The sequence below is a fragment of the Nelumbo lutea genome, chromosome 1 (assembly GCF_056320005.1).
Source record: "Nelumbo lutea isolate HS-2025 chromosome 1, American lotus-T2T, whole genome shotgun sequence".
Classification (NCBI taxonomy): Eukaryota; Viridiplantae; Streptophyta; class Magnoliopsida; order Proteales; family Nelumbonaceae; genus Nelumbo; species Nelumbo lutea.
In genome coordinates, this window is record NC_142684.1 from 190,469,641 (window position 1) to 190,488,021 (window position 18,381).

Consider the following 18,381-nt stretch of genomic DNA (forward strand, 5'->3'; position numbering starts at 1 on the left):
TTGTACATATAGAACAATCATTTATGTTAGCTGAAGACCCAAAGGTAGAAAACTGATTGCGTAGTTCTGTAAACCCACAATATAAAAAAGTCTATAGGAATACTATAAGAATTGATGCTTTAAAAATTTTTTATTCATATAAACAAAATTTAATCTCTTTATTAGCAAATATTAATTCTAAATTTGCAATTACTTCAGATGTTTGGACATCCAAACTTAATATTAGTTATATTTGTATTACTGGCCATTTTATTGATGAAAATTGGCTTTTGAATAAAAGAATTTTAAGTTTTACTAGGTTTGAATGGCCACATAGTGGCCTAGCTATTGCTGCAAGTACTTTAAATACTTTGCATGCTTATGGATATTAGTTTTGATAATGCTAGCAATAATGGTTCTGTAATAAATATTTTAAAATCTCAATTAAAACCACGCTTAAATGGTAAATTATTTCATATTAGATGTGCATGTCACATCTTAAATTTATGCATTCAAGATGCCTTGAATACTATTTCAAGTCATATTTCAAAAATTAAAAATGGTATTATATATATAAAAAAGTTCAAGGGCAAGGAAACAAGAATTTAAATATTTATGCCAAAATTATGGTTTAAAATATAAACATTTTATATTAGATGTAAAGCATAGGTGGAATTCTACCTATGCTATGTTAGCAAGTTGTATATCTCATAAACAAATTCTTTCTGATTTTTATAATTTAAAAATGCCTAATGATATGATATTTGAGAAAGATTGGGAAATGACAATCTATATAAAAGATTTTTTAAAATGTTTTTATGATGCAATAAATGAATTATCTGAAATTTATTATCCAATTAGTTGTAATTTACCGTACCAATTAATGGTAATTAGTGATTGTTTTGCCAAATATAGAAATAATCCACAATTTCAATGTATTGTTGAAATTATGGAAAATAAATTTAAAAAATATTAGGAGAACATTTCTCCCCTTTATTGTTTAGCTACAATATTAGACCCTAGGATTAGGAAAGATGGTTTAGATATGCTATTTGAAATATATTATGAAAATATGAATATTGATATAGGAAATAGAAGAAATTAATAATTTATTATTTAAAATGTACAGTTTGTATGAATATGAGTTGATCTTCTTCTTCTTCTCCTTCTAACTTTGAGCCAAGTAGTAGAAGAGAAAAACTTTTTTATTTAATAAGTAGAAGGCAGAAATCAGCTAGTTCTACAACAAGTTCATTTACTGAACTTAATTTTTATTTGCAAGTAAATTTTTCTAATTTAGGTGAAGTATCAAATAATTTTGATATTTTAACCTGGTGGAGTAAACACTCGAAAAATTATCCAGTTCTCGCCACCATGGCACGTGATCTACTAACCCCTCCAGCATCCACAGTTCAATCGGAGTCTTGTTTTAGTGCAGGTACTAGGGTGCTAGATGACAAAAGAAGCTACATTAACGATGAGAACATAGAGATGTGCATCTATTTCAAGGATTGACTAGGTGCATAAGATAGATTACAAGACAAGGGAGGGCATGATACAACATCGGACATTTCACCCGAAGTAGATGATGAAAGTCATGAATGGTGATTCATGAATTTGACTACTTGTAGAGTTTTTCATTTTTTCAAATTATTGTAAAATTTTTAAATTTTATTTAATTTATTTGATATATATATATATTTTTAATTTTGTAACAATGTAATTTTGTATTTTCAATTTGTAACTATATTGTATTTTTTATATTTTATTAATTTATTCCATTTTTATATTCCATTCATCCAAGTATGCAATGATCCAATCATTGTATTTGTAATTCACTAATTTGTACCATTCAAATTTAAATGAAATATAATTCCTATTTTTCTTCCAATTTGTTATTTCATCATTCTTATTTCAATTTGGTTAAGTGTTTTTTTTTTCATTTATATATTAAATAACTTAGATTTATCATTTTTAATTTTTTAAATAGTTCATAATTTTCAAAGTTCTTAGGAAAGTTAAATATTTTAGTTTTACAATTTTACTTAGAAAAGAAATAAAAAAAAAAAAAAACAGTACAGTCTGGTGGCCTAGCCCGACATGGTCCAAGCCCACGACACGGCTTCTAGTCTGGCCCAGCCCAGGCCCGTGTACTGGCATGACACGACACGGGCCCGCTTGGGCCTGGGTTGCAGGCCATGCTGGACCGACCCCCAAAATTTCCATTGGGGAGGACAGCATGGCCCATGGCAGCTCACAAACCAATACGGCACAGCTCACCTTTAGGGCGAACCGCCATGACCCACTTTACACCTCTACGTACTTCCAAGCATTCCAACGACGCACAAATAACTAATTCGAACGTCAGCTCAAAAAATTGGGTGGAGTGGGACCTGCTCACAACAAAATTTGTAGCAATTCATATCAGAGATATGTGTCACACACATCTTACGATCGAGGTTGGGGACCATCATGTATGTGATATGTGAATATAGATCATGTTGGAACGTGTTGAAATATTTTAGATAAATTAAAAATTAGTAATTTGTATTTTGGGGTTAATCTCAATTCAATACCCAAATTTCAAAACATACATGCCATTGCCGTATTTGAATTCTAAAAAACTGCAGGTTTAGTCCGCTTCTCCATCCTGTTAGCTCATTTCAAACTTATTCTACGAGTGATTAAAGAAATTTTGAATGAGTCCGGATTTCCATCCTGTTTAGCTCATTTCAAACTGATTCTACGAGTGATTTTAACCAAGTTTTGAACGAGTACGGATCTCCTGCCCACGAGAACCCACAACACACTACCCCCGCTCATACAATGGAAGCATTGAAAATCGAGAACAATATCTTTGACATTCTGATTAAGAAAGTGCTAAACCATTCCATTACCAACACAGATCTCACTTGCTCCAGTTATTTGGACTACCAATTCTTATTTGACGCTTTGTTTGTTTTTTTGTCTTTCTCTACAGGGGGAGCTTGTGGATATGGGAACTTGTATAACCAAGGCTATGGCGTGAACACAGCCCCGTTGAGCTCTACCCTCTTCAACGACAGGCTGAACTGCGGCACATGCTTTGAAATTAAATGCGCCAACAATCCTCAGTGATGTCATTCCGGCAGCCCTTCCATCTTCATCACAGCTACTAACTTATGCCTGAAGATTAATAACTCCATATATTTATATTTGAAAATTTATATATCACATAGCTTCAAGGCAATACAATCATAATTGAATTGCATTGTTTTGAAAGAGTAAAGTATCAATTTATTAAAAAGATGTGTCCAAGAAGTACATAAAAAGGCAGCCAGCAACACTCCCTTGCTTGCCAGCAACAGAAAGCAAAAGCCTAAAGCAATCCCTAACACTAACAGTGACCCCAAAACTCCTTCCAAAACAGGAAAAAAAGCCACCCAAAAACAACTGTCCAAAGCTAAGCCCTGTCTACCTGGCTTGCACTGTTAGAACGAAGAACTTCCTTCAACTTCTCACGAGACCCCCCCCCCCCCCCCCGCCCCTTGCCAGTCGGGCTTAGCACGCCGGCACTTGGTATTGAAAAACTTTAAGGGAATCAAAGCATTGCCAAATTGTCAACAAGGGAACCAGGCCCAGATTAAGGCTACTAGAAGGGGCATATTGCGAAATCGGTTTTGCCCGAATAGGTCGGGTTGGGCCCCACAAGGGGAAATTTGAAATTGAAACTAAAGATACCCCAATTTGTAAAACAATTTAACTTTTGAAAGAATGAGAAAAATCAGAAAATCCTGCCTTCTGTGACTTGCTTGGAACACTCCAGCGAAAACAACCCCACCCCCCGGTTCCTGGGACTGAGGACAATAGTCTTTCCACCCCCTTCTTTTGCCGAGCTCCTCTGCAACTCTACTTCCCTTCCTGACCCCTACGATGCCCTCCGCCTAGCGTTTTTCCGCTTTTTTCTTCGATGTTTTATAGCAGCCAGATGGACGGGGAGGCCACCGACTGAAGACATCCCACCACCGCCCGCAAGATTGCCAAACAGAGCCTACGGGTAACGACGGAGTACAAAGGTGGCGAGAACCCGGGTACTGAAGCGGAAACCTTGCGTTTCTTCCTTCGAACTGAGATTCAGAATCCTCTACTGCGATTTGCAATAAATAACTAACACCCCCATCACTGGCTTTAAGCATTTATCTATCTTTCACTGCCCTGCTCCAGACCAGTAGACGAAGGGCATCGAGTTTTCTCTACGCCGTATTGCTCGTGTCGGCTGCAATAAAGCCTCCTACCGCATTTTCAATTTCCTCGAACACCGCGGGGCACTAGGCTATAAGCGGAATGCCGAAAGATTCTGATCCACCTTCTTAGTCGTGCTCTTCCATTACACGTGATGTTGACATGGCTTGAGAGAGGGGGCGGCCAAGGAGATTGCTGTGCATTCTTGGCCAGTTCAACCATCACCCGAAAATCACTCCCCCAATTCCAAAATCGAGGAGTGTAGTGTTCAGCCACGACTATGTGTGGAAGAGTTTTGCGGTCCTCGATTGAGAAACTTTAATTTCTTCAAGTTGATTGGCCCAAAGTAAAGTCAGTTTGCTAGGCAGACTGGCCGGTTCAACACTCATGCCATTTCCGATTTGGGTCGGCAGATGCATCATTTCGTCTTCCTGAGGTCGTATGCATGTGAAGGGTGGCGTTGAATTAGCACTGTTGATTTGGATTGATATGGACCATTGGTCCCCCTTATAAAAGGGGAGGTGGAGAGCCATTTTACTTTATCATTTTGAGTGAGTGATCTTAAAAGCTCGACTTGAAATAGTGCTCAGTTGGTGCTTTAAGTGCTTTACGATGTAATCTCTTTGATAAGATATCTTCATCTAACTCGTCTTCTTGTTCCTCCTCTTTGTCTAGCTCTTGTACGCTAAGAAGTGAATCTGAGCCAAGGTCTCATCCCAAGGCCATTATGCTTATGGTCCTTGAGACTGATGTCCACGGGGTTGAGTTCGATGTGCCTAAGGGTGAAGGTTCCAATGCGGAGGAGGCCATGGCCATTTGGGAGGCTGAGGTTGGGGAAACTGACGAGGCCGAAGTAGATGTTGTGTCAAAAGAGGGGCCTAGTGCCCCTGTGCGGTTCAGTAACCACTTTTCGTCTTTGCCTTGCATACTGACTTCCGGGAACTTGGCCCGAATTAGGGCCCTTTATTGTATTCCCAAGGAGTACGAGCTGAGGTGCCCTAGTATTGGTGAGAGAGCTACCTCGGCTCGACTAGGGGAGTTTTGCATCTATAAGCACAACCTGATAACCGGGCTGAGGTTTCCTTTGAGTGAGGGTATTGCAATGGTGATGAAGTGGTACTGTGTCCAACCAGTCCAGTCGATGCCCAACTCCTTTAGATACTTAGTTAGCCTCCTCTGTTATTGCTCGATTCATGATGCAGACATTACCCTGTCGATGTTCACATACTTTCAGTACCTGAAGAAGCACTAGTAGGGCTATTACTACTCGGCTCGACAACACAATAAGGTGCTCATCAGAGCCCCCTCAATGAAACACTAGAAGGATGGGTTCTTCTTTGTGCGCTACCTGGGGGGCTGGTCATTCCTTGCTGAGCTGTCAATCCTGAGGACCAAGGTGAAAGTGTCAACCGAGGTCGAGCTATCTAGGGAGGAGTTAGTGTCCATCAGGAGGATAGAGAGGGTCGACATGCAGGAGTACATGTCATTCTCAATGTTGGTCTGTGCCAGGCTGATGGAGCCCTTAGCTAGTCTATTCTTACTTTTGTAAGTGTTTCTTCTTTCTTTGTTTCTTCAACTTTGATTGACTTATTTTTTCTGGCAGATATGATGATCATGGATGAGGAGGAGAGGACCAAACGCATGTAGGCTGTCGCATAGAGGGAGGCGGTGGCCTAGGTTGGGGCGGCTTAATAGTAGTGTCGTCTTGAGGTCGTGAACCCTCAGTTGAGCAAAACATCGAGGCCGGTTGAGGGAGACAAGGTGGACGTTGGCTCCGACAGTCCCCCACCGAGGTCTGTGCTGTAGAGAGGTTTCAAGATCACATCTCTAGGTCTAACAGAGCCGGTGGCTGATGTGTATAAGTCAAGTTGGAGTTTTCGATTGAAGGACACTCTGGAGACCGAGGGCGTACTCAAGCAATTGGCTAGGGGCATTCTACTACTTGGCATCCGCAGAGAGACTAGCGACTACACAAGCAGAGTGTTGGAGAGAGCGCCATCTAGGAGTCCATTGCGGTAAGATTTCTATAATGTCTCCTCTATTCTTCAGTTTATTTGGCTGGGCTCATTGACTTCGTGTTTCTCAGGTCATCTACACGGTGACAACATTGGTCAACAAGATGTGTGCCCTTTATCAAATGGTTGAGGCTCGGGAGGGTAAGTTCTCCCATCTACAGGCAGAGATGGTCGAGTTGAGACAAGCGGTGGCGACGAAGGATGAAGAGATATGACATCTGAAGAGTTATGCATGCAAACTCAAGGGGGACTATGACAAGGCGAGGAAGGTGGCTAAGGAGGAAGCGGTTGCTAGGTACAAGGAGTCTGAGGAGTTTCAGATTTCCCTCAGTGATTACACTTCGAACTCCTAGCAAATTGGCTTTTCTTGTTGCTAGAGGAGGGTCATGCATGAGCATCCTAAGATCGCCGTGATCATGGAGCAGTACGATCCCTTTGACGTTGAGGCGCTGCCAATCGAGCAATTTGCCCCAAATGACAGTGTGGCCACCTTCGAGGAGGTGAACCCTACAAATGGCACATCCAACTTGGATTGATTTTTTTCTTTGTTGTACATAGCTCGGTATGCCGAGCTTACAATTGTTGTATGGACCTTTTAATTAATGGAAGTTTGATCTTTTTGTCGAGCATGATCTATGTTGTTTTTCCCTTTCTTTTTGTTTTGCTTCGGAGTGTGGTTGGTCAATGGGATTGATGGTGCACGATCTGGATGCTCCTACTTGGAAAGCAGCTCGGACGTTGATTGCAGAGTTGATCAGTCAAACTGCAAGAGAGATGGATCAGAGAGCTTGGGGTGGCTAACCCGACGAGGTCGCTCCGATGCTTAAGTCAGTACTTAGTAGTAAATTGCGAGTTGGAAATTAGTAAACTTGAGAGCTAGAATGAACTTAATTGCGCGTACCTGGGTCAAAGGGGCTAATGCCTTTATATAGCTGAACCACCTTAAGCCTCACGAAACCTCTTCGAGATCTTTGGCTTGAGTAGTAGGAGTCCGTCCTATTCTGGAAGGTGGATAGTGTGCTGGATGATAAGGCTCATCGTGTCCATCCGATTCGGGCGGAATGAGGATGAGGCCTATGGTTGCGCGGTATGATCCTAGAAGGCTCGGAGATAGTTGGCGGGCTTCTAGAATCTCCTATGTGCCACTTCAACGGATTTGGTTATTCGAGGTGCCCAGACTTCGGTGCTATCCGAGGTGACCGAGACACCCGAGGTGACCCAATTTGCCAAGGTGGTCGGAGGCGTTGAATCATCATCTAGCTGGTAGGTCGCGTCTACGTGTCCTCTGCTTATCAGGTCGGGCCGAATCACCCCTCATCAATTTCCCCCCACTCCCCATGCCAGGGGTCCCGACCCGGTGCAAGGAGTTCATGACAAGCCCAGGTGGATTTGGCCCGAGTTCCCTTCAGTTCGGAGTTTGGTTCAACAGTTGGATCACGATGACTCATGTGGTTTGATTAGGAAAACAGATCGCATGTCAGGGACGCGTGGATGTCATGCGGGTTATAAATTTTGTGGACGTCAAAACACACGCTCAACCGATTCCAACCTTAGGAGGCGTGCATCCAGTTTTCATGAGAATTGTTGGATCGTGTAGATCTCAACTATCAAAGTCCGATCATCATGGCTATAAATAGGGGCCTTGGGGCCCATTTTCTTTGCCACACATTGCGTGCTAAAATCCTTGAGGTCGCACATCTATCTCTAGGTCGGTGCCATCTACCCTTATTTCTGAGGTCGCTTTGTTCTTTCTTCGGTCTTAGGTGAGTTGTTTGGTCTTCGTCTCCTGTTCGTCTTTTCTTTCATTTTTTATCTCGAGATGTCTAGTATTTGCATTGATAGTCTTTTTGACACAAGTGGTGAGTTCGCCGGGGCTGAGGTGGGCACCTTGTTTCGGGTTGAGAAGTTGGGTCTTGCCGGGGCAAGTGCTTTGGTTGACGGTTCCAATTCCACTTCGTCTGGTGTAGATGCATTGAGGCAAGACCGTAAGGTTTCCGAGAAGGAGGCCTCCACCTCGCATCGCTCCCGGGGGCCGGATCGCTTCAGTTCTTCTGTCATGATGGCTGAAAGGCTCCAGGCTCTAGCTACTCGCTACAAGTTCCCCGATGACCATGTGTATAACATCCCCCTAGGAAGATACCCCTGGGACCACGACCACAATGAGGCTGTGGTTTACAATGAGCAGCTCGTGGCTGAGCTGCAATTTCCACTTCACCCTTTCATCATCGAGGTCATCAAGTTCTTCAATGTCACCATAGATCAATTCCATCCCAATTCTATCTGTTCCATTGTAGGTATCATTTCCCTTTTCCACAACTACGGTAGACCCCTAAACCTTGAGACTTTAGCTCAATATGCTCTATCAAAAAGAATTATGCCTATGTCCCCCAAGAAGAAAAACACAATTATTACATGTCTCCCTGACCTGGATATAAAGTCTTGCAAGGTTTCCTAAACAAAGTCCCAGCCTGGAAGTGGTGTTACTTTGCAGTTTCCATCACTGGGGGTGGCCATTCCCGACACACTGGAGGATGGCCATTAGTGACCCCATTATCTAGTTAGATAGGGAGATAAAGATAGAAATCCGTTCTTGGGTGCAGCTCGGTCTGAAAGTAAAAGTCTTTTTGTCCGAAGACAAACTCATGAGAGCTGGGCTGAGTCCTCCTAGTAGGTCGCCACCTCGATGCACACACTCGTCTTTCTCTTTAAATTAGTTTTTGACTATCTCGGTTATTCTAATGTGATTTTCTACAAGGATCAAGGAAGGCATTCCTATAGCTGAGCTTTTTGGGAGTATGAAAAGGGAGAAGAAAAGAAAAGCTGCCCGAAGAGCTCGTTCGTAGGATATCGCTACCCAGCCCGCCGTCGATACCGTTGCTACCAAGAACCCTCCAATCATCAACTTAATCAAAGGAGACTGAGGTAAGGGTTCCCCGCCTCACCCACCCGAGGAGACTCCAGCATCTGAGCTCCATGCCACCCGCGGAGTCAGTTCTTCGGGAGAAGGCTCCGAAGTGGCTCTGAGCATCATGAACCCCAAGTCGAGTCTCCACAAGAGTAAGAAAGCGGTCTTCCCCAAGGAGGTCATTCATCTTTATGAGCTACTTGTTGCTCAGCTTGGGCAAAAGGCAACCAGTCATTGTATGGTGGTACGTATCTGAGCTCATTTTCTTTGCTCGCTCTCCTTGCTTGTTCTCTTTCGATACTTAGAAATTTTTTTCTTCTTCTCTTTGGTAGGTGAATTCCTTAATTCATTCTCTTGTGCGATAGTTCAATCAGCATTTGAATAGGGCCCTAGCAGCCGAGGAATCCTCTGCAAGTACCCAAGGAGAACTGAATAAGGCCCGTGGTCAAATCCATAAGTTGGAGAATGCCGTGTGATAACTCTGTATTTTGATGCCATAAGGGCATCATTTTTGGGGTATTTTTGGGCTTAGAATAGTCAAAGTATACCCGTTTCCTAGTTAAATTCAATGTTGTGACTTCTGAGGGTATTTGTGCAATTCTATGCAAAACTGGGAAGGTTTCATGGCTGAATTGCAGTTTTTGGGAAGCTGGTGTGAAGTCCAGCTGAGAGAGGGGGTGTTTTTGTGAAAATTTGAGAATAGGAGGGCGCCTCCTATTTGCTAAACCCAAAATGGCGCTCCTCCTGTTATATTAGCATGCTCCCCTTTCCTTAGCAAACCCTAGGGTGCCTTTTAAGCCATTCTTTTCATCCTTAGCAAACCCTAGCCGCCCCTAGATGTTTAATCTCCACCCTCCACCCCTTCCAATCTCCATCATTCATTCTAGGGCATTCTCTTTGTAGCTTTTAAACCATAGGGCGCCACCTAACTTCTAATACTCACCATTAAGCCCCTAACCACTAGATCTCAGCCCTCCACCCCATCCTCTATCTTAACCATCCACTCTAGGGCGCCACCCACTCCTTTTAATCTCCACCTTTCAACCCTAGGCGCCTCAATCTCCTCCATTCATTTCTGGGCGCTCAATCTTAGCCCTACATAATATTTGGCACCCTTTCCTTCTTCTCTCTGCCCTAGGATCACCCTAGAACCATCCTAACCCTTCATTAGAAACCCTAGGGTGCCCATAACTTTGCTAAAACCCAGTTGCCACCCCCTTCTCTCTCTTTAATCCTAGTTGTGTCCACCATTCTCTATAAAAAGGACCCATGGGCTCTTGAGAAGGGGTTGGATTCTGCTCCCAGGTAAGACGGAAGGCTGATCTTGAGAAGTTCAAGGGTAGAGGAAGAGGAGGACACCCAAGCAAGAGGAGGGGTTCTTGCTTGAAGTTCACCTAAGCCACTACTGCCACCTCTGGATTCAGATCCCAACCAATTTACATTAGTCTTAGATTTAATTTTTGTTCTTTTATTTCCAGTTCCATTTTTCTTTTCTACAATTTACTTTCATTCCATTTAAATTTCGTTTTCTTTTCTGCAGATCTGAAATTCGGCCAGGTAAGACAGAAGACCTAGCTCGACAAGTACGAGGGTCAAAGGAGAGATTCGAAGATTGTTACCTCTAATCGGATTACAGACATTTTAATTAGTTTCTTTTATTTATTTATTTCTATACTTATTTATTTTTCTGCCCTTTTAATTTTCACCAATGTTCGAATTCTATTTTTCCAGTTTAATTAATTAATTTCCGTAATTCTACAACTCCCACTTGTGTTCTCTTTCCTAGATCTAAGCACGTAACGGTTTTTCCCTTGCTTTCTTGTGGATACGACCCGTTCTCACAATTTTACTACGTTTGTAGTTGTTTGAGAATCGAAAAAGTTTTATAAATATTAAATTAGTGTTCCGAAGTGCTTAACGACACGCTTCTGGACACACCAACGTGCGAGCCCAGAAGGAGCTGATTGAACACCTGATGAGGGAGACTGGGGAGATGGGGGCCCTTATGAAGGAGCATGAAGCCATTTTTGACGACGCGATCAAGGATGCTGAGAAGGCTGACGTCGAAGCTTACAAGAGTTCGGATGAGTTTCGAAAGCAGAGGGTGAAGATCGACACGTCGGCATACCAGAGGGGCTTCAAACTTTGTAGGTGGTTGATTCGGCACTAATTCCCTGACCTCGACCTCAAGGTCATCACCACGATCGAAGTCACTAATGAAATGCTCGCTGAGGCAGAAGGATCTAGACTCCGAGGAGGAGTGTGATGATGATTTTGGTGAGGAAGCGACGGAGGAGACCAAGGAAGATGTAACTGTCGAGGTCACCATGGAGACCGACCCATCTAGAGATGCCAAAGGTGGGGGTGAGGAGCCCCATAATGACTGACTTGCTGCCTCTTTTCTTGGACCCCCCCGTACATAGGCTCGGATAAGTTGTTGTCTCTTTTCTTCTCTTCTCTCTTTTTTGAATGTACTCGAATTACCTTTTGAATGAAGAGAATATGTTTTGTTCCTACTTCACGTGCAAAAATTCCGAGTGTGCATAAAATTTTCCTAAGTGTGGATTACTAGGTCTTGTATTGCCCATACTGAAGAGGCGACTAGGTCTTGTATTGCCCATGCTGAAGAGGCGGCTAGATCTTGTATTTTCTATGCCAAAGAGGCGACTAGGTCTTTTATCAGCTCAGCACCATAGCCCTTAGGCTTGGGGAGCAACTCATAGTCCACTCTCCAATACGTGCCTTGACCATCTTGGTGGTCTTCTAGACTTGATAAATTTTAGAGGATGTCTAACTCACGAGCTCATAAGTAGTACCTCTTTAGGTTGTCAACATTCCAAGCCCGGGGTACTTACTTCCCTTCCATCGTCTCGAGCTCGTACATTCCTTCTCCGAACATTCATCTCACCTTGTACAAACCCTCCTTGTTTGGCCCGAGCTTACCTATGCTGGGCTCAAGTACCATCACCTTTTGGAGTACCAGGTCGCCAACTTAGAACTGGCGTCTCTTGACTCAGGCATTGTAGTACCAAGCTACCTGCTGTTGGTAGGCCGCAATTCAGATGTAGGCTAGGTCGTGTATTTCTTCAATCAGGTCTAGGTTAGTTCTTAGTTCATTGTCATTTGCTTCCTCGTCGTATGCATCTAGTTGTAGGGTTAGTACTTTGATCTCGACTGGGATTACGACCTTCATTCCATACGTCAGGTTGAAAGGTGTTTCTCCTATTGTAGTCTCGATAATCGTTCTATAGGCCCAAAGGACACTGGATAGCTCGTCCACCTACAATCCCTTAGCTCGCGCCAAGCGAGCTTTCAGTCCGTGAAGGATGGCCTTATTCGTCACTTTGGCCTGTCCGTTTGCCTTCGGATGCACCACCGAAGTGAAGTTCTGTTGTATCCCCATCTTGGGTAGTCCAAAGTGACAGACTATGTTCTTCTAGAAGAAGTTCTACACATTCCGAGCTGTGATTGTTACCAGGGGCTCAGCTTCCACCCACTTCGTGAAGTAGTCAACTGCAATGACTAAGAATCTTCTTTGCTCGGTTGCTGGCGGGAACAAGCCAAGAATGTCTATCCTCCATTGCGCGAAAGGCTATGAGCTAGTCAGGTACTTCAGGTTGGCACCAGGTTGATGGAGGATGTTGGTGTGCCTTTGGCAGTTATCGCATTTTTTGACAAGTTCGAGTGCGTCCACTTTCATGGTGGGCTAATAATATCCTTACCTTAGTGCCTTTTAGGCGAGGGCCCTACCTCCCAAGTGTCCTCTGCAAAGGCCTTCATGGATGTCGTGAAGTACCTGGTTTGCTTCCGAAGGCCGCAAGCAACGTAGGTAGGGGAGTGTGAAGGATCTCCTATATAACTGCCTGTCGATAATAACATATTGAGCTAACTGATGAACTACCCTCCGAGCTGCATTGCGGTCTGCTGGTAAGGTCTTGTGGAGTAGATAATCAATGAGCGGATCAATACAACTCGGTTCTTCTTGCAACACGGGAGTAACCTTTTCTGCCCCCCAAGAATGTTGGGCCAAGGCAGGTCTTCTATGTACACAGTTCTCATTGTTTTGTCACTAGTGCTCACCAACTGTGATAAGGCATCGACCTCGATGTTCTTGGACCTCAGTATTTGTCAAATGAACTAAGAGAGGAAGGTCGGGAAGAGTTCCCTTACTTTAGCTTGGTAAGCCGCCATGGTGGGGTCCCAAGCCTCGTAGTCGCTGTTGACCTGGTTCAGCCCGGTTATCAGTACCTCATACTCCACCTCGTTGTTCAATGCCTCGAATCTGAACCGAAGAGCATACTCCATATTCACCTCGCTTGGTCCATACAATATGAGTCTAGCACTGCTTTCTCGCTAATTAGACAAGTCGTCTACGTAGAAGATCCAGGGCTCCTCATCCTAAGTCGGGCCTTCTCTGACTAGGACCAATACCGCACTGGCCGATGCCTCCGACGTGCTAACTGGCTCAATCACTTCAGGGGCCACCCGCCGATTTGGACATAAACAAGTTTAGGGCAGCTACCCAACCAGTTAGACTTTGAACTTCCTTTATTTTTTGGGGCAGTCTCATATCTAGTATTGCCTTTATCTTATCTAGGTTGGCTTCGATGCCACGTTGGTTCACTATATAGCCAAGGATTTTACCTGACGTGACCTCGAACACACATTTGTTCGGGTTGGGCTTCATGTTAGATTTTCTTAAAATTTGGAAAACACAATTCAAATCATCGATTAAAGAATTTGAAAACTAGGTCTTCACGACCATGTCATCAACATAACACTCTACTTTATTTCCAATCAAAGGTTTAAAAACTTTATTGACAAGTCGTTGAAAGGTTGCTCTAGCATTTTTTAGTCCGAAGGGCATTACTTTATAACAATACAACCCTACTTCGGTTACAAAAGCAGTTTTTTCCTGGTCAGCTACATCCATCCTAATTTGGTTGTAACTATAGTAAAAGTCCATGAAGCTCAGCAACTCGTGGCCAAAGGTCGCATATACCAGGCAGTCTATTCTAGGAGGGGGGAAGCAGTCCTCCGGGCAGGCTCTATTGAGGTCAGTGTAGTCGATGCACATGCGCCACTTTCCGTTAGCCTTTTTCACTACCATAGGGTTGGCCACCTAGCTCGGGTATTGGACCTCCTTAACGAAGTTTGCTACGAGGATTTTACTGACCTTCTCATCAACTACCCACCACCGCTCCGGGGCGAGGTTTCATTTTCTTTGTTTAATTGGTTTGACTATGGGGTCCACATTAAGTTTATGAGTTATTATAATAGGGTCAATGCCAGATATCTTTGCCATGGACCAAGCAAAAACATCTAAGTTACCAAGTAGGAAATGTACCGGTTACGACCAAAGAGGTTCACTTAATAGAGCATCGATTTGGAGGGTCTTTATCGGCTTAGCATCGGAGACTGGTACTTGGACTGTTTTCTCCATTGGGGTAGCTCACTCCTCTGTGTGCTCGAGTGGTGACTCTAGTTCGACGTCTTCCGCCAACTTCGGTTTGCCCTTTAGTCTGGCCACGTAGCACTTATGTGATTCAAGTTGATCGCCTCGTACTACCCCTACTCCACAGCTCGTCGGAAACTTCATCGACAAATAGTAAGTGGATACTACTACACGTAAGGCATGCAGGATGGGCCGACCTAAAATTGCGTTGTAGGGAGATGGAGTCAAGACCACCAAAAGCGTGTGCTCAAAGCGCACTGAATTGGGCCATGCTCTTGCTGTGATTGGCATAGTAACTTGGTTGAGGGGCCTGACCATCTCATCGCTAAACCCCACTAGGGGCGAATCTGCTAGCTTCATATCGCTTTGCTTTAGCTGCAACTTGTCAAAGGCTTCTAGGAATAGGATATCTGCCGAACTGGATCTTATGTGCATCATCCTCGATAAAGTAAATGGGTTCTTCTACCCGAGGTCATTTTGGTGGGTCTTCTTCATGTTCTAACTCCCGAATTGATGTCTTCCCTACTGCTATAGTACACCCTGCAACGATGGACCTGCCAATGGTCATGTTGATCACCCCATGGATCGACCTATCTTCTGGTGGTGGGGGCTACTGTCGAGGTGGCTGGTCAATCCTTCTGCTTTACTCCGGAGCTTCCCTTCTTTGATCAGCTTGCCGATCTGTTGACTCCTTGTCCTCATGCTAGATGAACTTCTTCAGGTATCCACGACGGATCAACTCCTTGATTTCGTCGCAGAGGTTTTGACAACTTTTTGTATTATGCCTGATATCACGATGGAAGTGACAATAGACTTTTGGGTTCCTGGTTCCCAGGTCTCCTCGCATCATGTGTGGTCACTTGAACTAGCCGACATCCTTAATCGTCATTAATATGTCACCTCGTTTTGCATTGAGGGGAGTGTAGGTAGTCCTTTCAACTGGAGGGGTCCTAGATCGCCGACCTGATCTAGAACCCCGAGGTGGTGACTTGCTCCTTTTATGCGGGGACTTACTTTTTCTTCACCGATGCTTGTTGTTACTAGCTCCTTCGTCTTCTCTCTTCCTCTTCTCCCCCCATTGGATCTCGGCCTTGGAGCCGAGAGCCTCTTCTGTGCTCATGAACCTCTCAGCATAGTTGAGGAACTTCTCAATTGTCTTCGGTTGGTTCACCCTAAGGTACCATGCGATCTCAATGTGCTTAACTCCTTTCTATGCCACAATGATGGGATCTACTATAGGTGTTATGCACCAAGGCTGAGCTGGGGAGCCAGGTCTTCTGGGCGGCTGTGGTTGCTCATAGTCGGTTTGGGCCTTGTGTGGACCTGCGTGGCACCTTTTGGGGTACTCGGTGCAAGGATTGACTATAGTAACTTGGGGGTGCGAGCTGGTTGGCCCATTGTCTCCATCATGACTAGGACACAGTTGACCTTTCTACTACATGACAGGATGGGGAACGGGCTCTAGAGCGGTTGGATGCGTTCTTAGGTATGGATGCTTTTAGTGCACGGAAAGGGGTTTGGGGAATGACTTTTTGTACATTCTCACGAATGGCGCCAATTTGATGTTATCCGATCTGAGGTGCTCCGAATCAAGGACACAATCAGATAATCCTGCCAATTGAATGAGGCCGAGGTGGAAGAACGAAGCTGCACATTGAGATCTGCAACAGGGAGAAAATGTTAGAGGCCCGAACAAGTTGAAATAATGTTGGTCCAGGCCGAAGAGATAGTGCAGAGAGGTATTCAAAGAGTGTTCTTTCAAAATGTCCCTTATCTCCAACGGTCACGATTGGCCAAATCAATGTTCCTTTACCACTTGCCAATGCTAAGAACAATGTGAACATGCCACCCCCACCTCCATTTGCACCTCCCACAGCTGTGGATGTACAACAATTTAATGATTTGGAACGATGTGTACACAACATGACAGAGCAAATGTGAACGTGGGAAAACAGATTTGTATTCATTTCTAAGAAAAAACAACACCAACAGCAATATCGATAGCCGCATCTTGTGGTACCAGATCAACTAGATCAGCAGGACAACCAGCAAATACCGCGAGGAAGTCAACCTCACAACAACCAACAACATACTTGTCATAACTCCAATCGTGAAAACGCACCCCCTCAGGGAGTGTGAAGCCAAATTTAGGTCCTAGATAAAAGAAGAAGCGGCAGTTCAAAATGAACAAGTCCCAACAGAGAGTCAAGAAGATGCACTGACCGAGTCCAATGCATCTAGTTCAATCGAGTATACCAAGAAGAAAAAATGGACACATCGAACGGGAAAGAAAGTATAGCTCGCCCGAGCCAAAAGTATGATACCACTTGGAGAATGCAACATTGCAACTGGTAAATTGGTCTCCTTTTCAGAATAGCATAACTTGACCCGCGAGACTCCCCTGGCACTCGAAATCCTTAAAGCACCACGACCCAAAAACTTCTGGGCCCCCACCCTTGAATCCTATCAAGGAAAAATAGACCCCGTAGAACATGCAAATAGTTTTCAGGCCCTTATGCTCCTCCTTGGAGTGAATGACGCCAGTATGTACATTGTGTTTCTCACCACTTTGAAGGAAGAAGCATGGCTATGGTATTCATGGTTGGCCCTAGAGTCTATTAAGAACCAGGACCAATTTGCCATTCTCTTTATTAATCACCTTGTCACTAGCAAGCGGCATTCAAAATCAGCTACATGTCTATTCAACATCGTACAAAAGCCCAGTGAGACACTCAGGGCCTACATTTGATGATTCAACATGGAATGACTACAGATTCCGAACCTGGATCCCTCTATACAGCTCATCGCAGCTAAGAAAGGAGTAAAACACCGAGAGTTGAAGTGGGAAATTGAATTGTGTCCCCCGACTACCATGGAGAAATTCCTTGAAGTAGCCAATGATTTCATTAGAGTAAAGAAAGCAATGGCACAGAGTCTGAGACAACCAAAAGGAAGCGAGCTGATGAAGAAGCAAGCACCGGAAAAATTAGGCGAAGGAGCAGGTCACCCAGAAAGAGCAAGTCCCCACGGAGGAGATGTAGTAGCTTGCCACGCTGAAAAAGCAGGTCATCGGTTAGGAGGGCAGCACAACGAGCAACAATGCCACCGGCATACACGAGGGTGTTTACCCCGCTGAACACTAGGCGGAAGGAGATCCTAATGCAAATTCAGTCCAATGATTATGTAAAGTGGCCTCCCAAGATGAGGGGAGACCCTAACACCTAGAACCCAAATAAATGTTTCCATTTTCACAGGGATTTTGGACATGACACTGAGCATTGTTGGAATTTAAAGAACGAGATAGAAGACCTCATCAAACGAGGTTACCTAAAACATTTCATCAAGGATGAACAACAGCCCGAAGTAGGAAGGCACCTCAAGACACCAGGTAGCATGATCAAACTACGTAGAGTAAGCAAACACAAGAAAGGCAGGTCCGAGGGACCATAAATGTAATTACTGGGGGCACAATAATAATTGGTTGTACCACGTCAGCTGGGAAGAACACAATGCGAGAATTGGAACAAGAAAACAACCAACCATGTAAGCGCCCACAAAGGGAGGAAGTCATTTATTTTACAAAAGATGATATGCACAGGGTCTAGTACCCCATGATGACGCTCTAGTGGTGAAACTACTCATCAATGATTTTAAGGTGAAGAGGATCCTGGTGGACTTAGGCAACTCGGTAGATGTTTTGTTTGTAGAAGCTTTTAATAGGATGGAACTTAGTGAAGGCGACCTGCAGCCCACTGACGTACCCTTAGTAGGATTTAGTGGTGAGGTAGTTCGCCCGATTGACAGGA

At 44.1% G+C, this 18,381-nt stretch overlaps 1 long non-coding RNA gene across 1 annotated transcript; it reads left to right on the top strand.

Moving 5' to 3' along the window:
* The first annotated feature begins 5,803 nt into the window (after positions 1–5,803).
* On the top strand, positions 5,804–6,844 carry LOC148880003 (uncharacterized). Its single transcript, XR_016105838.1, has 2 exons — positions 5,804–6,215; positions 6,287–6,844. It is a non-coding gene; the product is annotated as an uncharacterized LOC148880003 (long non-coding RNA).
* Positions 6,845–18,381: the final 11,537 nt, after the last annotated feature.